Consider the following 24725-nt stretch of genomic DNA (forward strand, 5'->3'; position numbering starts at 1 on the left):
TAAGGAGCATTACTTCCAATTTTTCTGTCCCTTATACCAGCGGTCCCCAACCTTTTTTGCACCACAGACCGGTTTATGTCCGACAATATTTTTATGGACCAGCCTTTAAGGTGTCGCGGATAAATACAACAAAATAAAACTAGTACCGGTACTGAAAAAAAGAAAATTTATTCATAACACACGTGAAAAGACCCAGGAAAACCGAGTTAACGATAAAAACGATAACAAAATAACGCTGAAAACCGATAAAAACCCTGAAAACTATACATTTCACACCTGAACCTCAACTCTCGCGGCCCGGTACCAAACGACTCATGGACCGTTACCGGTCCGAGGCCCGGGGGTTGGGGACCGCTGCCTTATACAATGTAAGCCTGGAAGCAATACGCCAAAACGCTGCCCGAGTAGAGGTCCACCAAATCAAATTCTGGTTAACATGCCTGTAGTAATATTATCCAGTGAAAAATTCAACGTAGCCCAGAAAGAAGCAGCGATCCCCAACCCCGGGCCACGGATCGGTACCGGTCCGTGAGTCATTTTCCCATGTGTTATGAATAAATCTTCTCTTTTTTGGTACCGGTACTGGTTTTATTTTGTTGTATTTATCCACGACACCTTAAAGGCCACTCTGTGAAAATATTGTCGGACATAAACTGGCACAAAAAAGGTTGGGGACACTTTTTTTTACTTTGAAAGGAGAAAGTCCTAAATTAGCACTCTTCTCCACTAAGCAATGACCTCAGGATTTATTCTCTAAGTGGAAGCCACTGTGTTGTGGAAGATGGGGGTGAAAAACATAAAGCCTAGATATCCCCTTGTGCTGTAAATAATCATGTCTGGCCCACAGCCCTGTAGTCTTAGATGCTGTACTGTGGTCTGTAGTCTGCAGTACTCAGTCATCCATATAGAGGGTTAACTCTCTGGAGTGTGAGGCGCACACATTTAACAAACCTTTGATTTATTTCCAGACTTTTATGGCTGAGATGAGCTATTGAAGCTCTTCTGAATGATAGTACAAATCTGCATCTTTTTATCATCTCATATTAATTTCTCTAAAGAAGAAAAAAAAAACACATGCTACTGCAGTGCGGCAGTTACTTGCACATCCTTGTTATTGTTTATCAGATGCTGTGAAAATCAGAGTAAGCGAGAGCTCCTGACTCGCTATCAGCCGCTATCTTCCTTTGCCGCTCTGTCAGCCATTAGCTTGTAATTTATGCTTTCACACTCTCGGGGCCGTATGCTCAAAGCGATGGCATTGGCATACGCGAGAAAGTTTTCGCTTTCACCATGTTGACGGCTGTACATTGATAAACAGAAACGCAGCCAAATTGAGTGCTCCTCCACGCCCACCACAGGTGTTCGAACAAAAAAAGAGGGAATAAAAGGCTCCCATTGGGGTGGAGGTGTGAATTAAACTCCGGCACAGTTTAGCTTGAAACGTGATACATTTTTAAAGGTTGGAGAAAAAGAAAGAATGAAAGCAAGAAAGAGAGAGCCAGAAAGGCTCTGAATGTGCTCCCGTGACAGACAGCTCAGACACCTATATCTGACCATGTAAGTGCAAAAACTAAAGCTAGAGAATGAATATAACAGTAATATATGATCAAACACTAAAGCCGGAGCTGCTGCTTTGACACATTTAAAGATTTTAAGCGTAGCAGAAATTCCTCAGCATTGTCAAAGCAGAAGCACGGGCTTCTAAAGTAAGATATGAATGGCTTTTGCAGGCCCGGAGGGTCATAAAACTGGCTCAGCATATAGGAAATTGAATAAGAGAACAAGTAAAAACTCACATGAAGTTGTTCACTATACTGAAACTCCCAGAGAGTGGAGAGAACACCGGCAACAAATTGAACTTGAGGTCAGCGCAGGGAACTTCACACTTGACTGCTTCTTCACATAATACATCTGAAGTCTATTTAATCCAACTTTGGGTCCAAATAATCCGTGCAAATTCATTTTCATCACAGTCCCTTTTTTTCATTTTGAAGTGTTATTGACTGGCGGAGGCGTTAAAAATACAGTGGAAGGTCAAGGTCTGCTTGGGATTGCTTGTTTGCGAGTGTCTTCTCTTTTCATTTAAATTCCTTGAAGGCCACATTCGCCATCCCAAGAACAACTTCCCTGCACAAAACCCACATTTTTTTTCTTTTCCAAGAGTCTCTTGATGTGGCCTGAGGCCGTGCTACTTCTCCTTTCCATCAGCGTGCTGTTTTTAACACACTTGCCGTACGAGAGTCTGACTCTAAATTAGTGTCCTAAATCCAAACTCATTAACTCTCAAGCCAAACAAATGTGTGCCAGATCGTCTGCAACCTGATGTGCGTTTGAGATTACGAGCACTATAATTCAGCCCTGTTTATTTGGTAATCTGTCTGCGCGAGGATTTGGGCAAAACGGTGCAGGACGTGGAACCATCTGTAGAAGTTGCAGAGGGGTTAGCATCGGGCAGGGCCGAGAGGTTTACAGGTTTTACAGTAAGGCAAATATATTCCTGCAGTAATGGAAAGATGGTTTTCTAGCAGCCTAGTCTTTGTTTACTTATTTATGCTGGGGTCAAAAGGACCCATGGTGTCTTGAACAGGTAGGAAAAACATAGAGTTAAAAAATAATATGCAATACTTTCTGTGCTAATCCTCAGAGATTATCGTTCTAATATTCGCCTTTTAATCTCCTTTTAAGTCTTTTTTTAGATTATTGTCCAGTCTTGTGTGTTTGTTCATGCTGCTCAGGATCATTTTACTAATATCAGATATTTTATATCTTAAAAAGCGTGGCTGAAATTAGCAGCCTATGTGTATTTGTACCAGAACATCTGGATTTAGGCATAAAGGGGAACCTGCAGGACACAGGTCTCATTGGCTGTGATTCTGCACGGTTACTGGTGTTTGCATGCTCTGCATCACAACTGTTTCTCTGATCTAAGTGCTGCTTCTCTTATGCATTCAGTTCAGTCTGCAATAATGTGATTTTCTATCAACAAATTTGCAATAGGCTGCAAGAGATTGGCATTTTCCACTGATTTACCGCAGTTAATGGCTGTAATATTACCAACAATTTCCACAAAAGTGACAGTTTGACCTCACTCAGTTGCAGACCGATTGCAGACTCACTTTCTTATCTTCATCTTGATGCATCGTAGGTGCTTGGAACTTGCAACTTCAAGTTCCAAGCAAGTTTTTTCAGAGGCAACGAGATCGCAAGTTCATTGTTCGTCACTGCAATAACAAACAATTGGAGTAGGTAAGTTATTTCATAGTAATTATATTAATCAACATGCTAAAATTCATCAGTCTGCTTAAAAAATACAATGAATGCAACAGAAGGGTAAAGCCTTTATCCGAAAACAGTGATTATTAAAAAAAGAAAAGAAAAGAACAGACCAGAAGAAAGGAAATGTCAGCATGCTCAACTAGATGAAATATTTGTAGCAGTATTTCCCAATGGCTTTGACTCATTCAGAGTAATTTCTTTTTATCAGTCCGCTTGTTAAGTGATGATCAACACTGTTTCTGGGTCTTGCGTTGGCAGAGGTTCTTATTTTTCAGTGTGCTGCAGTGCTGTATTTATTGTTTTTGGATTAGGCTTCAGTCCTAAAAGAAGCTTAAAAACTATTCAATTGTCATTCTACTTTTGTACAGCTTTTTATTAATGCTATTCACATAAACTTAAATTCATAGTACGGTGATTCATGCTTTTAAATTTCGCTAATCTTACCAATACAATAAACTCTAAAAATCTAATTAGAGTAGCAGCCAACACAACAGACCTAAGCCAACCAAGTGCACAACATCACATATTGGATATAGCTCAGAAAAATGTGCAATTCGTCTGTAGTCTCACATTTATGAACAGAAATGTCATGAAAACTTGCACAAAACAGGGTCAAGTAGATACGACAACAAAAACCAAACCAGCCTCCAAAAAGACATAACCAAAAAAAAAAAAACTGATGGGAAAATATCAAGAAATAGTTTTCCTCCCAATCTGAAGGTAACTGCATTTCCCCCTGTTGTCAAACAAAATGGCCCCAGCTTGTGCTCCAGTATGATGATAGATGTACATGAGTGCAAGTCCTCTCAGTCCTTTGTCAGTCATCGTACTCCTGAGATATGCATTCAAGCATCAAACAAGGGAAGAGTGCTCAGCACCGGCAGTAGATATGGGCCGATGTCACTAATGACAGCCCCCGTGGCTCAAGCTACACATCCTGACACTAACAGCACTGCAACTTTTACAGACTCTCAGCAGAATCTTAACCGCTCAGTGATAGCTGTCATTTCTTTAAAAAGCATGAAAAACTAAAATAAATCAAAATGTGTCATCTTTCTACCGTATGATGAGACGTGTCCCAAAAACTCATTGTACTGTCAAATAAAACAATTCAATTTGTTGAATATGTCACCTGTGCTGCTGTCTTCGTATTAGCCTAAAGCTAAAATACCTATGTAGCTAGCTGCAACGTCACATAAAGTACTTCAACTAGCGTAACTTCACGATCCCTCCAAAAACCTACGATTATATAGCTTTTTATCTTTATGTCTGAAATTACAGCCGAAGTGTATTTTTTTGTTTTTTAGAGATACTTCTAGCACAGTGGTTAGCGCTGTTGCCTCACAGTGCTAACTGTGTGGAGTTTGCATACTCTCCACGTGTTTGCGTGGGTTCTCTCCAGGTACTCCGGCTTCCTCCTACAGTCCAAAAACATGCATTTAGTAGTTTTAGGTTAATTGGGAACTCTAAATTGCCCAAAGGTGTGAATATGAGTGTGAATGTTTATCTGTCTCTGTGTTAGCCCTGCGACAGACTGACCTGTCGCCCTAAGATAGCTGGGATAGGATAGGTTCCAACCCACCCGCAAACCTGACAGGGATAAGCAGAAGACGATGGCTGGATGGATAGAAATGCTTCAGCCAGAATATCACATCATTTTCAGATGTCAGCTAGCTAGCGTGCTTACTGCTAACTTCTACCTCTGCCCATTCTCATAAATCCTGTTTCCCATAGCTGATCTTGATTGTAAGACCTGTGAGAACAAAAGCATGATGATTACTTTAGTATTGTTGCAAAAAATCTGGACTATTTTTAAGCCTAAGTGTATGTTTCCGTTTAGAAATTAAAGATTATTTCTGCCCTAAAATCACCAATTACATCAACAGATACTATTTGATAGAACCTCCTTTGTATTTGAAAGACATGGCTTCAGATTTTCATTACGAAAAATGTAGGATTCTGTTCTGGGAGCGCCACTCACACAGCTGAGACTGCTGCTTTGAATAAAGTGATTCAGAGTAGTTTTGTTTTTCAAGAGCTGTACGGTGGAGCGTGCTGGCACTTTTGCCCCACATATAGCACATGCACCTCGTGGTCGGAGTTTTGATTGTTCTCCCGTCGGTTTCTTCTATAACTCTGGCTTTCACCCACATTGAAAGGACATGCTTGTTAAAGGGCATCCACACATGAAGAGATTTGCTCATCATATATTGCTTTCTAGCTGATAGCTGGCTGTCAGAACATTCAAGGCTCTGGTTGCCTAGGTAACCCTCTTCTGTATTTTCTACATTGCCACATGTCAATCAAGAGCGTTATTCACTCTTGTTTGTAGTTACTTCAGTCGCTCGCTTCAAAGTTGAGAAAAGTTTATCTTGGGACCTGTTTGTTTCACATCGCCAAGTGGTTATTTCGCTTTGTTGTCTGAAATTGCAAATTTATTACAGCTACTGTGTGGATGCCGCTTTAGAACACCTGTTGATTGCAAATTGCTCATAGGTATGGATGTGAGAGTGTGTGGTCGCTAGCCTCGCTGTGATAATCAGCACAGTGACACCAGATTTACCAGTACGTCACAGGACAGCAATGGACTTGTGACCTTAGCAGTCCACCAAATGGCCTACCAACCTAAACCTAAAATGCCCATAGGTGTGAATGTGAGTGTGAATGGTTGTCTGTCTCTCTGTGTTAGCCCTGCGACAGACTGGAGATCTGTCCAAGGTGTACCCCACATCTCCCCCAATGGCACCTGGGATAGGTTCCAGCCCCCAGTGACTCTAAACTGGGTAAGTGAGGGTAAGGCTTTCAAATTAGCTAAACATGAATGACGAAGGACTTTAAATCATACCGGAGGGAATAATGTTGCGTTTACTAGTAAAAGGATCCAAGACTTACCCCACTTAATATCATACTTAATATATCTGTCTTCTTCTGCTGAGACCAAGCATTTATTATAACGGCAGCAGATGAGCAGCATTTTGAGTTTTGAGAGCAATCAATAAGCGCATCATTAAAATGTGCAGAGGAGATGCAGACTACAAAATCTTGGAAAACTAAGATTAATGTTTCTTTATTTTCATGAGACGATTAGAGAATGAATACAAAAAAATAAACATTTGTTACAGACTTCATCTGACAACAAGTTTAGTAACTTTATTAAAGGAAATACTAATTATAATGCCGCATTAACATCTGTTTAAGGGATGTTAAACAGTGCTGTGCGATACTGCAAATTTTGGTTGATTTAGGATTCATCAACCATTTGCAAATTCTGAAAAAAAATTTTTTGATGACCATAGTTTAATAACTGTGATTTTTACTTTCCACAATACTTAGTTAACACAACAAAACAAACCGTTCAGCTTTTCATGTTTTGAAACGGGGATTTTTTTGTTGTTTTCATTTGTGTTGTTCACTTTTAATAAAGTAGATGTGACAGTCAACACAAAAAGGTTCAGACCCTTTTCATTGTTTATTATTTTATTATTTTATTTATTATATAATAATTAACGCAACTGAGTAAACTACATACTGCACAAAGTATCCTAGTACCAGTCCGATTCCAAGACCAGTGTTGATATCACTGCTATCATATTTGGATCCCACCTCTTATGCTAAGCTTGGTGGTCAGTGGCGCAGCACCACCCAATTCCTGGGTGTCAGATGTATGGAGTCGGAGGTATAAAGGGACTTTGACCTCAGGTTGGGGCGCACTTATTTTAAAAAGAAAGAAAGAAAGAAAGAAAGAAAGAAACGTGCATGTTCTACAGTAAATCTAATGACTGCCGGGGGGGTCCTCTGCTGTTGACCCTTGTTCTGAGGGGCTAATGGGCGGAGACCTGTTTGTGTGCTTCTTTGGGGTTTTTTTTTTTTAAATCCTCTCAGGTTCCTGCTGTGATGCGTACTGCAGAAGTAGGCTGGGGGCGCACACACGCCGCAGCGCCACGCACCCCTCACACACACTCCCATATACATCATTTCCATTGGACATTGGCACCGAGACGCAGCGCGACGACCACTCTGACATATCTGCTTGGTACGGACTGCCGAAACTTCTGAGACAGGGAGGCGGGTAGATCCTTTTAGCTGGTCCCAGATAGTGGATTCAATCCACGCTCTCGTTTCTTTCTTTGCTTTTTTTCCCCCTCTCCTCCTCATTTTCTCCTCCTCCTCCTCCTCCTCCTCGTCTTCGCCTGGTTTCGTGTTACAAAGCCCAGGGAGGGAGTTGCGCGGAGAGCCAGTTCTGTGTGAAAAACTGAATGACAGGATCATATGGCTTGATTTGCCTTATAGTCCAAACATTTTTAGGAGGAAAAAAAGCCATAGGGGACACGAGAGGAACTGCGAGAGAGATCATCAGAAATTGATGAGGATGTGGAATAATTTATAACTCAAATCCAAAAACAAACGTGAGATAACGGAGAAAGCAGAGAGAGAGAGACAGAGAGGCAGAAACGGATACTGGCTCCAGTCGTCAGAGAAGGACGGAGAGCGGGGAGGAAAAGCGCAGGACGCATTGCCCGTGATCATCAGCACCATCACCGTAATAATAAGGTAAATGTGCGCTCGTTATTTCTCGGCAATATTGCTTCCAGCGCTGTGAGGCGGCTGGATTTTAACACACAAACGAAGCAAGCAGAAGCAGAAAACATCCCAAACCCCGAATCCCAAATCTCCAACTGTTGCCAAGAAGCCCACGGTTTTTTTTTTTAATTTCTTCCTAAAACAGCACCATCTAAGGTGCAGTGCGTTTGTATAGACAGATGATTTGGGGTGTTTTGGGTTGCCAGTTTTTGGGCTCAATGCGATGCAACTTTATCTCCTTTTCGCGCTGTGTAAACACAGCGCACTGCGGTCAGGGGCAGTTGGAAGGGAATCAACTCCGGGCTTTTTTCTACTGTAATTCTGTGCATCTACTGTAATGTGCTGCCGCTGCACCTCCACAATCACAGCCCGGCAATGCCACCGTGCAGCAAAAACGCACAACGTGAAGCTGACCTCTCGGTGGATACTGGTGCAGCAGTCTGAGAATGATCTCTTTTGTGTCTGCCTGTATTTCAGGCTCTTAAGTTCTGAGGGAGTCTGGTGCCTGACAAGACAAACTTTTAGGCACCTTCTTTTGCTTGGTAGTGCTTTTTTCCGCCTCTAATAACATCAATACAGATCCCCCTCATAATCCTCACTCACTGTGGCCGCTGTCGTCTTCCTGCGAAGGGAAACTGCTTTGTAGATTTCAAAGTTTTCTGCACTTGTGCACATGTGTGGATTTTAGATTTGTGAAGAGGTTTTGAGTTTCAGATGCCAAGAAAGAAAGAAAGAACTGAGTCCCTTCAACTGCTGCCTGTATCCGTCAGTTAATACTCAAAAATGAAGCTCTTATGGTGACAATAATCCACTGGTTTGAGATATTACTTTGGAGTGGTTTCCTCCTTGTTCTTCTTTCCCTCTCTTTCTTTTTTCCTTTGCCTTAATGAAGTAAGTATTAGCTTCACTTGAGTGATTATTGTAATTACTGAGGAGGAGGAGGAGGGTTGGAAGGTGGAAGGAGGGGCGTGTGTCCACACTGGACAGTGAGGAAGTGAGGGTTGGTGTAAGGAGGTGGTAATTTAGAAGAAGGAAGGAAGGGTGTTGGATTGGGGGTCCCTGCAAAGGGCTGTTGCCATGTGGGACAGAGGAGATAGGTTTTTAGTAGTGATATCATACTTGAGGATCTGTGATATTTGTGTAACTGTCACAGGAGACTCCCTTTCCCTGTACCACAGGTGGGCGGGTGGCTTCTGTAGGTCTCTGTGCGTCCGCTTGTGTCACTGTGTCATTTGCAAAGATTAATGGAAGCAGTAAGCGAGTAGAAATCTGAGTTAGCAAGTTGACATTTGCCGAGCAGAGAGATGTAGCAGTGGATAAGCCTGCCAAAATTCAATTCACCCACCTTTTAATTTGGTATAAATCAAGTTCACAGACTTTGAGGGGGAAAAAAGAAAAGTAGACACATAATCCTCACTAAAGGCACGCGCAGTATTGCACAGATTATTCGGCAGTGAAGCGGGTTACAAGGAGAGATCTTTCAAAACCAATTTAGTTGTTGAAGGATTCCTCCTGACATCTGCATTATTCCCAGGCTAAAAAACAAACAAACTTAAAAATCCACTTTTATCCAGGGTGTTCGCAACAATGACACACACTCTGTCGCTCTCTCTCTCACACACACACACACTGTAGCCCTCTCGCCCCAGATGTTAATGCCTCTATTGAGAGAGCCACAGGACTCCTGCCGACTCAATCTCTTCATTGTTGGACAGACAATGGACTCCACATCCTGACAGCCAGCCTCCTTCCTATATCCCCCTCATGCACTCCTAAAGCTGCTCCTCATACACATGCAGTGAAATGGCACACAGTCATCCAGGCTGATAGCGCACACATGTAAATGGCAATGCCTCTACAGGCACGTGCGCAGCTTCATTTGATGTTTTCATAAAAGCTTGACTGATGTGGAAAGTCTCCTACTGCGTGTGTGTGTGTGTGTGTGTTCCCGTCTTGTCTGGGTTTCATGCCATCCATGCTGGTCCCCTCTATTCCAAGGTTTTGCAACTGATTCGCTTTGACTGATTTGAGTGTTTTGTTTACAGAATGGAAAAAAAATGCTTGTTAAAGTTTCTTAAGAGGCGCATTGCAGCATTAGCCCCAAAGTTCTTAAATGTCCCATCGGAAAACTGCAACAAAGAACGAATCACAGGCAGTTTCCACACGTGGGGGTCAACACTGCGTCATAGACCATACGTCGTGACAGAGGCAGATGCCTCCTGTCTGCTCTGTGCCCGCCCGTTTGCGTGCGTTTAATCGTCACCCCAGTGTCACATGCATCACGTCAGCGCGACGTGTACTGCAGCCCACAACCAAGCAGCTGAACACAGTAAAATGCAACAATGATGGGATCATTGCTGATTATGTAACTCATTTTGCATACGGCAACACACAGAGCCTGTGTTCACGCCGGCTGTGGTGTTTCAAGGTATGGATCTGAATCCGCTCATCATAATTTCCTTGGAGGCTCTGTGTCTTTTGCAGAGCAACAGTTGATGTGCCAGCTTCCCACAGTAGGCTTTTTTCTTTTTTTTCAAAACGTCCTTTCATCCCAAGACCGATTTAGTCTATCTGCTTTTCTTTGCTTAAAAAAAGGATCTCACAGAAACAGATTTTGTTTTGTTTCTGCTGTTTCACACTGGTCTGTAGTTCCTGCTGAGGTGCAAAGAGTTCACATTTCGAGTTATGCCCTCTGTGTTCTAATGCAGCTCAAACATAATCGCACTGATTCTGTGGGGTTTTTTTTAGAGCTCCTCGGTGTATGTGTGTGTGTTAAATAGAGATATGGTTCATGGGAGGCCAGATGCAAGGTCTGGAGAGCTGAAGCAGATGGGTCGTGTGTGTGTGAGGGGAACAACGTGTTGCAAGTATGGGCTGGAAAGGCTGATGTTTAGAGAAGCTGTTTAAAGGAACACTGTGGCAAATGTGTCAGGGTTCAGGTTCAAAGTGATATAAACCTTATGCTGTATGGATAAGACAGTGTGTGTGTGTGCGTGTGTGTGTGTGTGTGTGCGCGCGCGAGATGTACCTTCATGTTCCTAAGAGTAACATCACACACATGAAACTCAAACATTAACATAGTGTCACACATTAGCATATCATTAACACATTAATCACAATTGCTGAGCGCCTTTAATTAAACACGGTCACATTTTATGCATTTAAACCTTTTTGTTGTTGTTGTTGTTGTCTAATGCATACGTCTAAAATTATTTACTTCTGCTCTTACACCCTGCCTTTCCCCTGTTTTGAGTCTATAAGTACTGATAGATGAAGTGCACTACAAGTGCCCAGCTGGTGCACTCATTACAACTAAAAAACTGAAAGAACAATGCTATGTTCTTCTTTGGCATCCATTCTGGACATTTAGAGGAAGGGAGGGGACCACTATAAAATGTTAAACCAGTAGGAGGATGTATCGTCAGCGCCTATGGTGATGTCAGTGCTAACTGCCTTGCTAATATTGCTAATTGTTGCCTTGCTAATATTGGAAAATCTCTATGTGTTAATGACGCATGCTCTGTTGTATTGTTTGGTATACAAGTGCATTATTGTCGTCTTTGCTGTAGAGGAATTTTGTAGGATAGGTGGTCAGAAGCTCGAGTGGTTTGGATAATGGTTGGTAACATCTTGCAACTGCTGCTGGAGGTTGCTAGCAGTCGCTAGTTGCAAAGTGGTTGCAAGTGCGTCACTGAAAACTCTCTTTTTAATTGCTTTGGTTGCTAGTAGGTTGCCTGAGTCGCTAGTAGTTTGCATGGAAGATGCCAACTCGTCTGCAAACACTTGCAAGCTCCTCCAAGCGCTAGTGAAACTATGAAAAGTCAGGACAAACCGGTAAACAGAGGCTGTTTTCCTCAAGGTTAAAGTTGTGTTTTTTGAAATGTGTTGGTTGCAGCAGTAAAAAACAACTTTTAATCAAAGGCTTTTACAGTTTTCATAGTTTCACTATGGTTTGGTGTGTACAATGGCGAGTAATATTAAAAACAACTCATTTCAAGTGCAATTAGCTTAAGTAAGGTAATGAATTGCCTATATAATAAATTGAATGTGTTGCAAAAATGTGTTTTGTTGTTCCATTTCTAAACTAAATACTAGATTAAATATTCAAATCCCATAAAGCACCTCATTGGTTTTTGCAGTTAAGCATGCCGTGTGAAAATGCGACAAAACTTTGGACTTCTTTACTTTGCACATTTGCATTTCTTCCTAATGTGAATGCATTACCATTGAAGAAAACACAAGCATGTTAGTTGTCTCAGCAAATTCTGACGTTTCTTAAAACTGACGTGGTCGTCATTTATTGTCCAAGTACTACAGATGGCACTCTTTCTGTAACGCAGAACACAAATTGTGCTCATGCTGAATGGTACACACGCCACTGCACAACCTCCAGCCTCCGTCTCAGTTGCTTTAAGGCCTGCTGAGAAGTTTCCGTTAGGCAGCAAGGACGGATCCGGGGGGGGGTTTGGCTGCGGCTGTGATTGCAGTTGTTCCGAGAGGAGAAGCTTTTTCTGTTCTGCAACTTACCCTTCCCTTTTTCTCTCTCGCTCTCATCCTCTATCTCTCTTGCCCACTTACGCTCACATACACCCCCTCCACTCGTTTCGGCTCAACTCGAGTAGCATGATGAGGTCATTTTTGCATTGCCAAAGTGTAAACCCTCACCACTTATATAGCTCGACTTTAATTGAACAGACAAGTGCACATTCAGTCTACTGTGAATGAAAACTATGCTAGGATACTAGGGTAATCCTTTTTTGTGGCTCTAATAGTTGTGCCAGTACCTTGAATGCCCCGGGAGCAGCTGTTATAGATGTTCCTTTCATCTCTCCAAATCAATTCAGGTAAATTAAATGAAGTCTTACTGACATTATTGTCAAAAAATTAACAATATTGCCAAAAATTCACTACGCTCAGAATACAGAGTACAAAAGAGTAATAAATACATGTCACCCTCTGTGAATGATGCAGCCAGCCCCCCTCCCCCCATCATCCTTTGGGGAAATCAATAAATAAATAAGCCCTAAGGGACGAAAAGTGTTTCCAGGAAAGTCAGACTGGTGGAAAATCCAATATGGAGCAGAATGTTGGTCCTGGAGGCAAATATGTGCAGCTAGTATAGCTGTCTGCACCAGATTTTCATTATTTTTACAATATAGAAGTTTTGTTTATCAAAGCTTTTCATCCTGACCTGAAATCCCCCCCGTGGCTTTGATCAATGCAGTTTTAAAGATGTCAGAATGCAGTGCAGTCATCACGCAGATCTAATTACTCTTGTCTGACACAAATGAATGAACAGAACCTTTGTGTCGTAGCTCCCTGCTACGACACAAAGGTTTGCCCCTTCTTTTTTTCTTTCACCACAAGTAAACACGCCTTTTCAGGACCTGCTCGGAGAGTTACTCGAGGCTTTTAGAGGAGTTTGGTGGAGTTTCTCTTGGTAGCTCGAGTCCTCTGCATTATTTATGCTGGGCAGAATGGAGGTGGAGGAGAGCCCTGACCTGCTTGTTTGTTACCAGCTGACCACTATTGGCCATCTGGTGCCTGCTAGCTACGCTATTTGTGTTTGTATCTAACGATAACTGGGTCTGAGCTTTTATGTAAAACAGGACACTTGGAGTTAGAAGGTTTAATTGAGTTTTGCTTACTTGAGATACAGAACAAATACATATCCATATATATAACATAGTACGTTTGGCGGACAGCAACAGAGGAGTGTGCATCTCTCTTTTAAAGATTATTTAAAAGAATAGTGTGAAAGTTGTGAGGCTGAATTCAGCAGATATTTCTGCAAGTTCGATCACTTTCTTGCTGAGATTTGATAGGATGCAGACCTAAAAGAGCATATAGTGATGACAAGGTGGTACACATTTGAAAAGAATAAAACAAAATTTACTTCTGTAGCTCAATAGAGTCGCCAAACGTTTCACAAATCCATTTTTACGGTGAAACTTGTCATAATATATCAGCGCACTTTTCCCCCGCCTCCTTAATGAGGGGCTACAGGAACAACAGCCCGGAGTTCACAGATAAAAACTGAACAGCTGATATTTTTTATGACAGCTTGAAGCTACAGTTGTTGATGCTGTGCCACAACGTGCTACACAAACACATTTAATCAACAGCCGCATTCCTGAGAACAGCTGTATTTCTCAGATGGTCACAGGAAATAGACGAGCCATGGCCAAGAGTGGCACCACTGAGTGTGGAAACGTCTTTCTCCTGCCTTTCGTAGGGAACGTCTTCAAATCAGGTTGTTTTGCTACATCACATTTGAAGTGGAAGATTATTCAACTAATGGCAAATTCCTCTCCTGTTACTTATCTAATCATATAGCGTGCACACATTCATTTTACCCTCAGCTTTACTGATAAAACAAGAACATTTGGAGATTAAATGTTGAGAATAATCTCAGCCTGATGACTTATATCACAGAAATAAAGACAAATATGTTATTGTGTGTGTTGCACTCGAATATTTAAGGACAGTGAATAAAAAGGTACCATGAGCTCCTGTACCGGGGTTATCTGTTCCCTGTCTTCATCCATCTCTTCATCCCGTCTTCCCTCTCCGATTTTGTCCTTTCTCTTTTTGATTTATGCTCGTCTGCCTCCCTCACACTTTCTTTGTCTTCTTCTTCTCATTCTCTCAGGCCTCATTTCTAGCCTCTGTGGTTTTGTCTTGCTTGGTCTCTCCTGCCTACTCTCTTTTCCGTATCTCTTCAGTCCTCTCCATATCTTCGGCCTGTCAAGACTCAGGATTCGCTTGCTGAAAAAGCTGGAAATATCACAACTGTTGAAATTCCTTTTCATCTTTGGCTTGCAGTGCAGGCCACTCAGTATAAATGTGAAAGCATCTGATTTACAAACATAGCTGGGGCACAGTTTAACTATGATCAGAGAAGAATGAACACTTGCTATTTAGACTTAAACTCATCATGGCTGATATACAATCACAGACACTTTATTAGGTACGCCTTGCTAGTATTGAGTTAGACCCATTTAACTGCTGTAACTGTTCGTAGCATTGATTCAACAAGGCTCTGGAAACATTCCTCAGAGATTGTGATCCGCATTGACGTGATAGCATCACACAGTTGCTGCAGATTTGTTGGCTGCACATCCTTGATGCGAATCATCCATTCCACCACATTCCAAAGTATTTGATACTAAGGGCCCAAAGTAGGCCAAGAAAATATCCCCCACACCATTACACCATCACCAGTAGCCTGAATCATTCATACAAGGCGGGATGGATCCACACTTTAATGGTGTTTACACCAAATTCTGACCTCTTTTTTTGGACCATTCTCTGTAATCCCTACAGATGGTTGTATGGAAAAAAACAGATCAATCAGCACTTTCTGAAATACTTTGGCACCAACACACATGCTACTTAAAGCACTTAAATCAACCTTTCATCCCTATTCTGATGCTAAGCTTGAACTCATCAGGTGGCCTGGACCATAGCCACATGACGTGCTGGTTGTGATTGGATAGTAAGATATTTGCATCAGCAAGCAGTTGAACGTGTGTACCGAATTTCACTCTACAAGCAACTGTACAATGACAATAAAAGTTCTAAGTTCTAAAAGTTCTAAGTAGCCTGTGAATTAGGGCTGGGCGATATGGCCTAAAATTCATATCGCGATATAATTTGAAGCATGTGCGGTAACGATATATATCACGATATATTCTTTTCTTCTGTATAACGTATTTTCCACAGTATAAGGGACACTAAAAATCCTTTAATTTTCTCAAAAATCGAGAGTGTGCCTTATGTATGAATTCTGGTTGTGCTTACTGACCTCGAACTCGAATTAAAAAATGTTTTAGTACAACTTTGGTAAGCTGCCCTGCTTGATGGATTGTCAGAGCATTATGGCTGCCGTAGTGAAAAGCTTCGCGGAGTAATCTGGGTCCAAAACTCCATCTTCTTCAGGTCCCCGAACACTAAGAGTTAAAAACGGTCTAAATTCTTTCATCTTTAATTAAATCATCAGCATTGCTGCTTTATCGGGTGTAACAATTAAGTTTTACATCCATGCATCCATGAAAACACAATTTATTAAATTTAACGGAGTTAGAAGTTAGCAGGAAGTTAGCTCGCTAGTTTACACCTAAACATTTCATACCATGTTCTGACTGAGAGATTTTGGAAACTAATTAAAACGTACAGCTCTGCTACCACTTCCAACATAAATGAAGACAGAAAACTAAACAGCAGTGGCGTTTGTAAGGTTACTGAAGTTGGACTACCTGGTATATAATGTTGTGCTACGTGATTGCTAGCGACACAGCTATGTTAGCATAACATTAGCACAGTGAAGCTGGAGGATCGACGCCAACTTTTTCTCCACTCGATAAAAGTGAACGTGAAGGATTCTGGTGGTTAGAGACAAATGCAATCGCATAGCAGGATGCTATACATGGGCCAAACTTCAGTCAGGAGAACAACTGAGATTATTCATCCACAATACGAGGTTAGTTATTAATATACTGCAACAACATGGGAATAGAGCAGCTGCGAGAGAATTCAACATTAATGAATCAATGTTACGGAAGTGGAGGAAGGGCAGTTTTCGGCTTTCCCCATATTTCAAAAGTGCTTCATCTCTTTGCTATGACTGTTGCCCGCCATAATTTGCAGATGATAATGGTTTTAGCCACTGTGATGCTTTCGACCAAAACAGGTGCAGCTTGATGACATCATCAACATGCACTATCGCGATAGAGCGATATAGTCAAAATCTCTATCGTTGGCCAAATTTATATTGTTTCTATCGTATATCGTTTATATCGCCCACCCCTACTGTGAATGTATATTTATCGATACATTAGTAAAGTGTGTAGCCTAAATTGCATAAAGAAAAATCTGAAATATACAATTTTCGCTAGTCAGTCAATTGCACACAGTTTTATAAAGCCATAGATTGTAAGCAGAATCACTTGCTAAAGTGCTGTGGAGCAGTAAAACTACAGCTGTTGATGTTTGACCTGAGTAAATAACAAAAAACACAGAGTCCACCCCTCTAATCCTGAACTGAACTCTTAGCTTAGATTAGATGAAAATCTAGAAACTAACGCAATTAGCCTGGTCTAGTCCAAAAGTTAAACAATGCTTTGTTTTACCTTTATAGCCTTATTATAATTTATATATTAGCTTTTTGTTCAGAGCAAAACACAGAAAGCTGATGGGATTTAGAGGCTTCTGACTAAGCTAGGCTAACTGTTTCCTGCTAAGCTACGTTTACGGACTTCTTGACTCTTTTACTCTTTTCTATAAAATATACAGTGAAGATTAAAGTGAGAAACCACAAATCAGCTTGATAAAATAATTTAGCTAATAATTTATCATCATTTTCATAACTATTAAAGTGCCCTATAGCAAGTTTCAAACCGGACACAACAGATACCATCTTGGCAGTGCCGAACTTCCTTTTCCTGTTCTGTAGCTGATCTAGCAATGTAGACTATATTTTTGAAACAGCAACGCTTGTTGTTTAGGACAAAACTACAGCAAGTCCAGCTGAAGTAAGAAATGTTTTGATGCTTTGTTGTTATAGCAGTTGGCAAAGACGATAACCACTGGGTCAAGAACTGTGATTTTGACATGAGTGGAGTGGTTGTTTCTGATCTTCTCAGCTAACTCTTGGCATGAAAGCAAACACTTCTTTTGCCACATGTTGATGTATTTCTTTAATTGCTGTTCGCATCTATAATTATAGTAAGCTACATAAATCAATACCAATCCATTTGCACTGCTTGTGGGTTTCCTATTTGTTTTTTTCATCTCCCGAGTCGAAGAGCGGCTCAGGGTAAGAAATCTCCATTATATTTGATACTTATTTAGTAATTTCCTTTTCAGATAGCAGATGGACCCATCTATCCTATCTGATGCTGCTTATTGGGTCTGTCCATGCTTCGCTGAGGCTGAAATTGTAAAGCTGGATTGGAGGAGAGATAGTAATATGCTCAGCCAAAACAAAAACCTTGTCCGTAAGCCAACTGTGTTTCGGGGGCACCGTGTAGATTGTTTAGTATGTTTCCTGAGGCCCCCGACTTGCACGTTAGTCAACCATTTGTTATTTTGCTTGTTCCAAGTCAGCAAATGTATTCTGGCTCAGTTGACTGGGCGATGTGTTGTGCAGAGAGGACCACTGGAGTTGTTCCCTTCTTTTGTTATTCAGGTCTCGGTGATACGTCAGTCCTGCTCTGAGCCATTGTGGATACGGAGGTTCCCATTGTTTACTGTCAGTTGCAGCATTGCTATGTGTGTGTGCATGGAGTATGCATATTCAGCTGCTTCTTGCTATTTTCATTCATTATTTTGTCCTGGATAGTCTATGTAAATGTGTCCAGGCTAGCAGCAGAAGATAACAGTTAAAGTACTGGCTCAAACCCTGCATAACTAAGACTGTGTGTATGGGAATAATGATCCAGATGCAGTGCAGTAGGGGGTGTGTAAAGGAAAGTAGGCCCCTACCCTCCTCTTCCCCCGTGCTAACCAGAGCATGGTAGTTTGTTTTTATGACAGCCTTTTTTTGGCATTGTTCTGGTCGGATAGAGCTTGCCTTTCCTACCGTGGGACCGGCCGTTAGTGCAGGAAGTGCTGGGAGGGCACAACTTGAACGCACACACACACATGCTGGACTGCAGGCTACAGCACTCGGAACCCCTCCCAAGCTATCGCCCCACACTCACGCATAAAGTTTTGAAAGGACAATAAAAAAAGTTGCCCTGCGGCTCGTCGGCTGGTAAGCTGCAGCTTATCCAGGAAGGAGCTGCAGCCCTGCTAATGGCCTCTCTCCAGGGTAGGCTCTACAGAAGGGCCAGTGGAGGCTTATCGGCAGCAGGAGGGCCCCTACATGACTGCTCTCTGAGATCTCCACTGAGCTTGTGTGTGGGAGTAGCTTAGCTTTCGTAGCTAGAAGGAGGGTGAGAGCTATTCTGCTTTATTTCCTCCTGTGATTGTCTTGGGTTAGCTCGGCCTGTAGGAAAATTTGTTACTTATTACCATTCTCAGGTGAAAATACAGGTGTTTACCCAGTGTAGCACTTCTAAATTCAAAGTTAACTATCCAACCTGATTGAAAAGTCACGGTAGACTTCTACTAACCAAGCATTTCTTTCACATACTACAGGAAACTTTTGGTCAGTGCAAAGAGGATGGAAGGCAGTGTGTGCGCCATACTGTTCAAATGCCTACACATCTGTGGTTTATATCTTTGCCTTAATTGGAGACGTCTCAGAAAGGAGTCAGCGTGATTTGTAGAAAACAATGTAATGTGCGATGAAGAGGAGTGAGACGACTTGCCCCCTGTCTGACTAATCACATTTTGCCTCATGGATCTCAGCGTGACGTATCTACCTTAATCCACGTCCATGAATCGCCGATCTCTTTCTTCATCTGTTGTGACTGAAATTAGACAATGGCACAGTCTTCATACCAGCTGCTAATACTGCAACAGAGCGGTATCATGTCACAAGAGCGTTGAAGAAAGAGGCAATGCAGGGAGTGAATCCATCATGCATATGCTAAACTCACTGCTTAACCAGTAAATGCAATGAAATCTAACACTGTTCCACATGCAGTTAGCCTAAAATCCGGGACACATCCTCATAACGTTTGCTGATCATGAAGACGGCTTCAGTCTTCTCCTCTTAAGACTCCTGTTTAGCTTCTTTCATTCACTTTTTCCACACTTAGCTTATCTCAGGCCATGCTATGGTTCTTGTTAGCACCTTAATGGTCTCACCTGAAATCTAGCACTAAATCCTCCTTTGAGTCTGTCTGTATGAGCAGCTGCAAGCACAATAGTCCCTATTGTTGAGGAGCGGGTTTGAAAGAGAGAAAGCAATTCTGGACTGGCCCCTCTCGCCTACCCCCTGTCCCGCTGCAGACTCACCTCTGACCCGCAGGCTGGTTGCGCTCTCACCCATCTCCCGCTGCTCTTTTCCAGTCCACTGCTCTCTGCATGAAGCCTGACTCGTTTGAAGAAAGAGATGGAAAGAAAGGAAGATGCTCAGTGGGACGAGGCCTCAATAATACGACAGAAAGAAGATAAGAGGAGAGGGATTTTGACTGGGATGAATACAAGAGGAAAGGTTGGCAAGAGGTAAAAAAAAATAGAGAAATGTGTTCAGGTTGCCAGGTTTGGTCAACTGTTAGAGAGAGACGGCAATTGGAAAAGCAAGAAGGAAGCCGGCTTGCCCAGACAACGGCCCTGAGAAACCAAGATAAGAGCTGACCAGCAGTCAACAATTACACCATCAATTTCCAGTCTGGCTTTTGCCTTTTCACTCTCTTTTTCAAGCTTCAAACTCATCTTTTTGCTTCTCGGTACTGTCTCCTATTCTCTTCCCGCCCCTGTTGTCTCCACTCTTTGTGTGTTTTTCAACGATCTCTCTATGAGGATCCATTCATTATCATAGAGATAAACTCTTTTATCTTGTGTTTGGAGAAAAAAAAATCTTTCTTGGAATATTTAATAACTACTGAAGTTATGGATAGTTTTGAGGCATTTATAGCACATATCAAGTAGTTCAGCATGTGCAGCTATATAAGTTTAGCTGAACAATTAGCTACAGTTTAGAAAAACCGTGGTTGGAGACCGTGGCCCGGCCAAAATTATTGCGACTGTGTGAAATCTTACTGCCTCTGAAATAGCTGCTTTGAAAGCGGACGCCAGGTCTGTGATGACTCACAGTCAATTACCGTCTTCAAACTGACGTTAGTGTGTCAGAGATAACGGTAAAATGGCGATAAGATGGAGTCGGTCTCCAATCAGTCTGTGATTAAATGGGGGTCGGGCGGGCAATTACATGCTATCTGTTTATGATAATACACTAGTTAACTGTGATAAATTAGCAAAAGTCTCAAATCTGTTGTGTCTGCAGATTTGTCATTGTCTACATACACAGAAATTCACATTAAAGAGACTTTCATATTAACTACTGACAGACAAACAGAAACTCACCCACAGATATCGCGCTGTAGTTGCTGCAGGATTGAAATTCAACTTCAAACTTACATAGGCGCTCAGCAGCCTGACTTTATACAATTAAACAACCAGTTGGCAACCACTTTATTTTATCTCTGCAACTGCTTGCAATCAGTCGCAGAAAAATTCAGTGCAATCACTGGGAAACTACTTATTTTTGCCAGACAAGAGGAGTTTGCTGTCTTATTGTCATTCTAGTGTGACTGACTGTAAAATTTGAGAGGTGCTACTTTACATAAAACATGACTTTTACTTTTGGTAATTAACATAAATTGCATCTCTTCAAATGTTAAGTTGGAACGATCAAAGCTTTGTGACCCTGTAATTTCTTAATAATCCCTGACTGTATGAAACACTATTCAGAGCTAATACAACACTAAATTTTCACCCACCAGAACCTCTTGACTTCTCGATTTCTCGATTTCTCGGATCAGCTTTCACATCAAAACAGACCATTTTATTTTTCAGAGGCTCAAAAATGCACCAACATCCCAAATAGGGTCCAAAAGTCCAGTTAAATTAATTAAATTAGCAGAAATAAGCCCTAGTGACAGGAATCAACTACAGGCAGAATTAAGGTACAAATATCAAAGTAGTTTTTTTGGACTAGACTGTAACACGTTCTGACTATGGCCATTTTAACACGGGAGCCCATAGGGAGTGACGGCCTCTTGTGGCTGTTTGCGGATTTTTTTGCCACTTATGTTTGATAGACTTTTCAGAGGTTGCTGCCTGATAAAAAATTTTGTTTTTTAATATATATATAATAAACAACAATTTAATTGTTGTTGTTAAATAAGTGTTTGATGTTGTGGAAAATTAGAAGCAGTTTGTTATCTGAACATTACACGAGGCTTCAACAGTAACATTATCAAAATCAAGCGAGCCTCTTCCTAATTTTGTGTTTCCTCCTTGAGGCGCATTGCAGACACACATCCTGGTAGTCTTGCATACGATGTTTACCAAGATAAACCTTAAAGGAAATCTATTCTGATAGTTATTACTTGCTACTTTTATTTGAGGGTAGAAGGTGAATACTTCCTCCACAACTTATGCTTTCAGCTCTCCTTCAAACAGTCCGTCGAGTACCCAAGGCCAGATGTTTTCTCTCACTTGCTCACAATCTCACCTTCGCCAGCACATTCGCACGTTAACTGCCAAATGTGCACATTTGCTCGCGCACTTTTTGCATGCTCAGTTTATCTTCCAGTGTTATTTTCTTTTCTTTCCCGTACCTATTAGGCAAAGTCTTTTTTAGGAACGCCAGGGAGGAGAGAACGGCTAACTCTTTATTATGATTTTTTTGCCTGAGGTTAGACCAGCCAGGGTGCACACGCACCCTCTCACGCACACACAAATCACGCAGAGGCGCGCACACAGATAAACGCGGCAGCCCTCTGATTCAACACTTCAAAAAATCAATAATGTCTGTTTCAAAAAAGCCTTAAAGCTAATGCAAAGAGACGGCGAGGGAGTGAAGAGGGGTGCTGATGAACCCCAACAACAGGCACTTACAGCAGGCTTACTCTGCCTCTGTCTTGCTTGCTTTCTCTGCTGATTCTCGATAGATAGATAGATAGATAGATAGATAGATAGATAGATAGATAGATGTGACCATTTTAAATGGGCTTCCCTGCTTAAAATTCATTGACAGTCCATCCCTCTATCCATCCTGTCCTCTCATATCTCTGTGGCCGAACAGCTCTGATTTGTGTACCAGGATTAAAATCCTCAAATTTGTCTTTCACTCCCTGTGGGAGAGGACTGTGCTTTTTAATTAATTGATTTTGAAATGAAGTTAGCTGCTGTGTCTGTCTGTGTGTGCGTGCACTGACGTGTCTGTCTGCGCGGCGGGTCTCTGTGTGGTTTCGGCTGAGTGTGTCAGAGTGTGTCCCCGATGCTTAGCTGGGTAAAGGAGGGGTGGGGTTGTGGGTTTTGCTGAGCGTGTGTCTGTATTTTTCTCGGTGCCTTTGTTGGAGAAGCTGCCGTAATAGATATCTAAACCTCCATCTGAAAGTGCAAAAACTATAATTTGTGTTTCTGTAGGCCTCACATGTGTGTTTAGTTTAGTTTCTTTACAATTTGTTTTTCAAATTAATTGACAGCATGTGTGAATTGCTGTGGTTTGGCCGTTAGGTAAGGCAGATTCTCCTTGTCTTTCACATGTGTTTATGCTATCCTCAGGTGCTGGCTATAGCCTATGAATTATATATAAGAGCTTCAGTTGTACTCTTGGTTCTCAATCATACATTGAGGACCTTACCATAAAAGCCCAGTGGTTCCCTTTGCTTATTGGTCTGGCTGCATCCATATGAGCACAAGCTCAAGTACTGAAAAGCGTCTTTCCTGCTGCAGTAGGTGTCATCGGGACTATGGCATGACACATGACAGACTCACAAGGCTGGTCAACAGCCTCATCGCAGTGACTCAGAAAAGTCTACTTCTGATCAATCTGTTCTGCAAATTCTTCACCAAAACCAGATTCAGAATTAATGCTACACCCATTTTACTCATGGCTGCGGCCCTCTAGTTACTCATGAGCAGGAACTGCTTATGAGCCCCTTTTAACGTGAGCGCCTTTGCATTCGTTCACACTTTTTCATGAACGACAACCTGTGCGAGGGCCGTCACGGTGCTCTGTGTGTTTCTGACTTTTGTCATGCGCAGCTGGGCGGACGCGCTCGAATGCTTTGTCCACGAGCTGCTGCAGCATTGTACGCCTGCCGTATTATGCGGCGCACACAAAGGTGCGTTCACCGTCGCAGCGTGTTGCCACTGCGCTGGCAGCGCATGGGGATTGTGCCGCTGATCAGTGGGGTTGCTTTGTGCATCACAGTGGCAGTGGTGGATCTGCTGCTTGCTGTCAAACCCACACCGTCTGTCGCAGTGTGTGCGTGTCTGTGTGTATTTCTGGTAATGTTTTTGTCAGCTTGTCTGCATGTGGGTCTTTGTGTCTGAATATATGTGAGTGTGCATCTTTGTCTCTTTGTGAGTGGATGTGTGGATGTTTGTCTCTGATCCTGTGTATGTGCGTAAAGGCTGTAATTTTAGTGTTACTATTTATTATTATTATTATTATTAATAATTATACTAGCGCTATTTCCACATCATGTGTCTGTATTTGTGTATGTGTTAGCACAGTTACATGATAGACAGATCTCCTGCTAGACTTTATTAACAACATTTACTACAATCTCTGCTGGGTTTGTCTGAGTGAGATTAAGATGTGGGCACATGCTCACACATGCACACGGGGGGCTGGTGGCATCCATTGTTAAATCTTTGATAACATGGGTTGCAGCATTCCAACACGTTCACACGCACTCATCACACTGATCTCACATATTCTTGTTCTGTCATAATGTGCCACACTTCCCACACTTTAAAAAACCCATCACAAATAGGCAGTTTGTAATTAGTATGAAGGCTTTTTGAAGCATTCTTTTGTGGGCTGTTTCATTCACTGTGAAATACCTTTGACTCAGAAACTCAAACACCTGGGAAAGTGCACCTTAGTGTTGATACCAGACTACAAAGACATCAGGGTGTATCGCTGTCACTGTGAGTAGGTGAGCGTGTTTGCTGCATTTTGCAGTACCAGCAGCTGGAACCAATCGATTCGTCTTGCAGAAGGAATTGTTTGGTTCTTTATCATTTATTTTATGTGAATAGTCTGCATTCAGTCATGAAACAAGCACTTCACTAGTAAATGATAAAATTAGCTTTTGATAGTTAAAAGATAATTTTTATATAACTAACAGAAAAATCATGATGCAAAAGGAATCACCACAACAGCTCACAGCACCAGGCGTCAATAGACCAAATAGGCAATATTAAAGTTCAGTGCAACAGCTCAGAAGCTTAAT

The 24725-nt window shown here is 41.9% G+C and overlaps 1 protein-coding gene across 2 annotated transcripts in view; it reads left to right on the forward strand.

Annotated features, from left to right (window-relative positions):
• Positions 1-7268: 7268 nt before the first annotated feature.
• Positions 7269-24725, forward strand: part of sema4c (sema domain, immunoglobulin domain (Ig), transmembrane domain (TM) and short cytoplasmic domain, (semaphorin) 4C) — a 113011-nt gene continuing 95554 nt past the window's right edge. For both annotated transcript variants that reach the window (XM_006797471.2, XM_006797472.2), the window contains exon 1: positions 7269-7827. The gene's annotated coding sequence lies outside the window, so the exon portion shown is untranslated. The remainder of the gene's footprint in view (positions 7828-24725) is intronic.

The sequence above is a fragment of the Neolamprologus brichardi genome, chromosome 12, assembly GCF_056152115.1.
Source record: "Neolamprologus brichardi isolate AB-2024 chromosome 12, ASM5615211v1, whole genome shotgun sequence".
Lineage (NCBI taxonomy): Eukaryota > Metazoa > Chordata > Actinopteri > Cichliformes > Cichlidae > Neolamprologus > Neolamprologus brichardi.